The following is a 6,179-nucleotide window of genomic DNA, read 5'->3' as shown; positions in this document are numbered from 1 at the left end:
GCTCTCCCCAACTTTCCTCTTAGAAAACACAGTTTTCTATGTGCCACCGCACAAACATTTTTGACATGATTGTGCCAACTTAGGTTGTGATAAATTGACACCCCAAGATACTTGAATGTACTAACATTAACCAAATCGTAACCTGCAATACTGTACTGAAAAGAAATTATATTTCGTTTGTTAGTGATATGGGTAAATGTGGTCTTATTGAAGTTGATTTTCATTTCCCATTTCTCACACCAAAGTGCAAAAGCCTTCAGGTTTTGGTTGATGTTAATCTGATCATCTTCACATGTGATAGGTGCATAAATGAGGCAATCATCCGCAAATAGTTTTAGTTTAACAGAATTTCCAACAGCAGTTACTACGTAATTGATATAAACTAGAAACAGCAGTGACCCCAGCACAGAACCCTGTGGTACACCAGAATACACATCCAAAAAGCCATACTCGCAATTGTCAACACGTACCGCCTGTTTGCGTTTCGCCAAGTACGCTTCTATCCATCTAAAGATGTCTTCATTAATGCCAGCCCTCCGCACTTTCAGGAGTAATTTGTCATGAGGAACCTTAGCCAAGGCTTTTTCAAAATCTACACAAATAACATCAATCTGTCCCCGGTCATCTATAGCTTTAGAAAGGTCATGTACTGTCTCAATTAACTGTCACGGTTGAAAACCCTCGACGGAAGCCATGCTGACATTCAGAAAGTAGTCTGTTTCCAAAAAAATTATAATATGTTTCGCAATAACATGTTCCATTACCTTACAGCATATTTAGTGCGCTAGCACATATAGTGGCCATTCGCCGCATTTGGCCCTGCCCTGCCCTGCCCTGCCTGCCCTGCCCTGCCCTGCCCTGCCCTGCCTGCCCTGCCTGCCCTGCCTGCCCTGCCCTGCCTGCCTTGCCCTGCCTGCCCTGCCTGCCCTGCCCTGCCCTGCCTGCCCTGCCCTGCCTGCCTGCCTGCCTGCCTGCCTGCCTGCCTGCCTGCCTGCCCTGCCTGCCCTGCCCTGCCTGCCCTGCCTGCCCTGCCTGCCCTGCCCTGCCTGCCCTGCCTGCCCTGCCTGCCCTGCCTGCCCTGCCCTGCCCTGCCTGCCCTGCCTGCCCTGCCTGCCTGCCTGCCCTGCCCTGCCTGCCCTGCCCTGCCCTGCCCTGCCCTGCCCTGCCTGCCCTGTCTGCCCTGCCCTGCCTGCCTGCCTGCCTGCCCTGCCCTGCCTGCCCTGCCCTGCCCTGCCCTGCCCTGCCCTGCCTGCCTGCCTGCCCTGCCCTGCCCTGCCCTGCCCTGCCCTGCCCTGCCTGCCCTGCCCTGCCTGTCTGCCCTGCCTGTCTGCCTGTCGCGTGTGCAAGACGCGTGTGCAAGTCATGCACACGCGCCTAGCCGGACAGAACCCGCCCCCGTTTCTGTTATCTAACCGCTCGCCTTCTTGAATAAAGCGTCATTTATGCACCATGCTTCGTCGTGTCCACATGGTGTCAGAAGTGGCCGGTTAGCGACCGCGCAACGCAACCGGGCAACGTAACCGACGGCAGAAGCGCGGCAATCCGGGTGGCCCGGGTAATTGCATCGGACCAGAGCCATGACAGACGCCGAGCAGCACCTCCCCTAGCCTGCCGCCCCCGTCACTTCGCTGCTGCCACCACCGAAGGCCCTGGATACCACGGGAGATGTCTGGGATAGCTGGGAAGCATGGAGGCAAGAGTTCGAGCTCTTCTCTACAGCAACCTACCTGGACCAACAACCGAAAGAGGTACAGGCAGCCACTTTTCTCATCAGTATTGGAGAAGACGCACGCAGAACGTACAGCACTTTCGTATTTGATGCTGGAGAGGATAAATGCGACATTGCTATACTGAAGAGAAAGTTTGAAGCGTTCTACAAACCAGCACTAAACCTAGCTTATCACGAGTTTCGATTTTGAAAGCGTGACCAGAAGGAAGACGAGCATTTTAACGATTGGTTAACGGAGCTGCGTGTACTAGTAAAAAGCTGTGAATTCGGTGAGCTGGAAGAACGCATGCTAAGAAGCAGAATCATTCTGGGAATGAGAGACAAGAAACTTCAAGAAACGCTTGTTTCAGAAAATGCTTCCTTGGCCAAAACTGGGCCCGTATTACGGAACCGTCAAATCAAAAACTTGTCAGAAACTTGTCAAAAACTCGTCAAAAACCCCCGCCGTAGCCGCGCTCCTATTGGTGGGCCGTGGCCAGCGGCCATGTTGCTTTCTTGCGTCATGGGTGGCTGGCGTTTACGTCACGGACATGACAGAAGTAGTGACGTTGCACGCCTAATTATGCAGGCGCATTTTGACGGGTTTTTTTTTTTTTTGACGGCTTCGAGGCGGTCAAAATTGGACAGTTGAGTTTTTGACAGAAAATGGCGGCGGCGGCAGCGGCGGCGTATGTGGCTGTGAGGCTGAGTCGGCTGCTGCGACGCGAGCAACGGCGAAGGAGGGCGTACGAAGACGCGTTTGACTTGCCGGACGAGCTGTTCCGACGCCTTTTTCGACTGGAGAAGCAGACTGCGGTGTATCTGTGTGACGAACTCGCCGATGAATTGGGAGGTGTGCGTGCGAGCGCGCTGTCGGTGCAGCGGCGGGTGCTGTGTGCACAGCGGTTATTTGCGACCGGCGGCTTTCATGTAAGCTTCGGCAGCCGACGTCACCTCTGTGCAACAGCTGCATACAAATAAAACACGCTTATGCTGGCAGAGAACTTTATTTTCCCCTGCAAATCGCACTTCGTGGTCTTCTGTTTACCGGTCGAGGAAAAAGAAACAGACGACCACGCATCGCATACTGCAACGCTTCACGCTTTCACACTTTTGTCATCGATCGTAAAAGCCGAACAACACAGACCTTAACAAGTTGGCTTCGTAGATTTTTCCGCACTTAGATTCAACCGCACAGTACCTTGATTTTCGACGCCGCGTAAGAAAACAGTATCAAGGCGTGGAACAGCTGTTTCCGTGCAAAGCGGCTTGTCGACGTTTTACCGCCGTCTGCGCACCCCCGCGGCAGCAAGTTACCCATTAGCAAATTTAATAGCCTAACTTCTTACGCTTCTTGTTTTTCTTTGTATTTTTCAGCTTTAAACATATTTTTTTGGCAAAATAAAATAATAATTATTTTTATCGCTGTTAATTTTTTACTTTTTAAGCAAATATTTAGCAGACGATCCCTCGTCGTGCAGGCAAATGCTTCGGGGCGCCGCTTTGCTGTAATTGGCTGATTCCTCGTTGCGTCAATTTTGCGTCAGGCGTCGACGTCACATCGTTTTGTCATTTTGACGTCACAGTCAATAACTTTTGACAGATTTTTGACAAAGTTCCGTAATACGGGCCCAACTGTTGAAATGTGTCGAGCTCGGGAACACGGCAAAGTGCAAAGTGAAGAAATACACTCCAGCAAGAACCGTCAAGTGGAGGTCAATGCAGTCCTTCAAATGCAAAGTCGCTGTAACAAATGTGCTCGCGTTCACAACAGTGAATCATGCCCTGCAAAGGGACGCACGTGCTTAAATGTGGCAAAATAAATCATTTTGCAGCTGCGTGCAAAACGAAGAGCGCTAACCTCTGCATGAAAGAGCAAATAGTGGCGTCACTAGAAGCGAATTCAGACGGACAGGCAGATAATTACTGGTTGGAAACCTTATCGCAAAGCAGCAAGAAAGACGACCGCTGGACTGCAATCGTGAAAATAGAAGAAACGGGGGCGGCTTCTGTCCGGCTAGGCGCGTGTGCATGACTTGCACTACGTCACAGTGTCTGTCTGTCTGTCTGTCTCTGTGTCTGTGTCTCTCTGTCTCTGTCTGTCTGTCTCTGTCTGTCTGTCTCTGTCTGTCTGTCTGTCTGTCTCTGTCTGTCTGTCTGTGTCCAGACGGTTTGGTGCCAGGCTGCTCACCTATTCACTGAGTGGTGGGCAACCTGCCCACCATGTCAGGCCGGAGCCCATTTAATCGTGAGAGGCTGCTCGGCAAGAGCAAACTGGGTCGCAGCCCAAGCCAAGCACTCCAGGTCCCCCCGCAGGCAACACCTGGCATAGAATCTGCCTTATGTGCAACTGCTCACTAGCCCACCGGGTGGCTTACATGCCAAGGTGTAGCCGGTGGTAATCAGGCGAGAGCCTGGGGCACTGATTAGTCCCACCGCCCCTATGCGTGTCGAGCTAAGCGGAATGAGCAGCAGCGGTTAGGAGAAGAACGTGATTCGAATGATGCTTGCAGAGTAGCTAAACAGAAGAAGTTGGGGTGGTAATTAGGTGGTAGCCTGGTACCACCTAGTAGTTAGTAGTTCCTACCGACAACTGGCGTCATGCTAGTGCACATATTCGCATTTGGCCTAATTACTCCAATCGACTATTTTTCCCTCCTTTTGCAATGCACTTCAAGTAATACAACTTTGCAGTAAAGCCTCTTGGTTGGTGCCACCCACATATGACCTGCATGGAGCCAGATTCCTTTAGAAATTGGTACCAACTGACTACTCATCTCCAAGACTTATTCGTACGCTGTTCATAACCGATTTTCAAGCATTAACACAAAGTTCGCGTCAGGTGAGTGTGTCATTGCGGCATGTATCTGTCCTTAGTTGTAATGCGCTCTTCATGTCTGTTTGTCTGTTTCGATGCTTGTTCTTTGCAGAGTACTTATAGGAGTTTTCTTTCTCATTTGGTGGTACGGAACCTGCGCATATGGTTTTCGTTCCGTGTATGTGGAAGAAAGTCTTACCATGACGACAATCCTTAACAATGTAAGCAGCGTTTGGACTGCAACTGGCATAACCTGCATGTTACGTGCACTGATATTTTGAATATCCAATACTGCAGCAGTAAATTGAGTGCATATAGGGTTCATTTTTTTTGTGTGTGGTTTCCGTTGACAACCAGCAGATCGGCACTGCAACGTGAGACTTCAATAGGCTTTTCATGATAACGAAAAGCATATTTTTTACCCTGCTAAACGGAGCCTTAAAACATGTTCAGTCTGTGGCGTATCGATAAAAGCGTAATAACGACTATTTAGTTGTTTATACGGATTCGCAAAAAAAGCGCCCTAAACTTTTATGAGAACGGCGCCATATTATTCTGCTTACTTTTTCTTTCTCGCCGCATTTCTGAAACGGTATAAGCACACAGATCGAAAGCTGTATGTACCAGTTCATTTTTTGTGTTTCGACAGGTATTGACTGGAGCATATGAGCTCTTCTTTACTTTATTGACTCGACGCTTCGAGTTTGTGTTATCCGCGCGCTGATTAAATTCGCGGCGCTGTTTTTCTTTTAATCACCTGATCTATATTCAAACGATTATATGTACGCTGGCCTTCACCTCAACATCCCTTTATCTCTTCGTCAGTATCTTTGACGAAATACAGGGCAATCATGTTCTTTGTTCAGTGTTTACCGTCTGCATCACTGTTTACTGTGGCGGATGTTTCCATTTGTCAACAGTAATGCAAGCGTCTCAAATACCACAATAAAAAGATGCCCTTCGAACAGTGAGCGTTGAAATTATTCCGAGCAAACCTTGAGCCAGCCAAACCAATCACACAAGCAAGTGTCCTTTTTTATCGCCCACTTGGTAGCCGTTCTCAAACAATATCTCCATTTTCTTTGAAACGGATTGAACCGACATTATAAGGCTGGCAAGTGCCACCTGTCCCACCTCAATCTCATGGAAGCATATTACACATCTCTAGAATGCGCTTTCACCACTCCCTACTGTGTCATTTGATGATTTCGGGACACGCTTCAGAGCGATAACCTTGCACGTCAGTATAGACGCAGCAATCATATAATCTGGAAGAACAGGCGATATGTATTACACCGATTGAATCTGCAGTCAGCAATCATAACAGAACATTCGTCGGACAGACATGGTGCAGAGGAACAGGTCTCCTCTAGGCCTGCTCCTGCACTCTGTTTATATCTTCACTACTTATATCATTTTCCGACATCGGGCTGAGGGTTGCAGACCCTACGTCGACGGAAAGGACGTCCTTCAAACTTTGATTCAGGGAAATGTCAATGTCGTTGTGGTGTCGTTCTTGCCCCGTTGGTCCCTGCGTGATGTCATCTGGGCTAAAAAAGTAGCGTCACCGATGTCGACGTGGCACTACTTTGACAACAATTTCATACCCTTCATCATCGCCAATTTTCGCCAGGGAAGGAAGACTTTGGCCGT

Source organism: Amblyomma mixtum, chromosome 2 (assembly GCF_055824585.1).
Source record: "Amblyomma mixtum isolate Tamu chromosome 2, ASM5582458v1, whole genome shotgun sequence".
Classification (NCBI taxonomy): Eukaryota; Metazoa; Arthropoda; class Arachnida; order Ixodida; family Ixodidae; genus Amblyomma; species Amblyomma mixtum.
Note: the sequence above shows the minus strand (reverse complement) of the source record.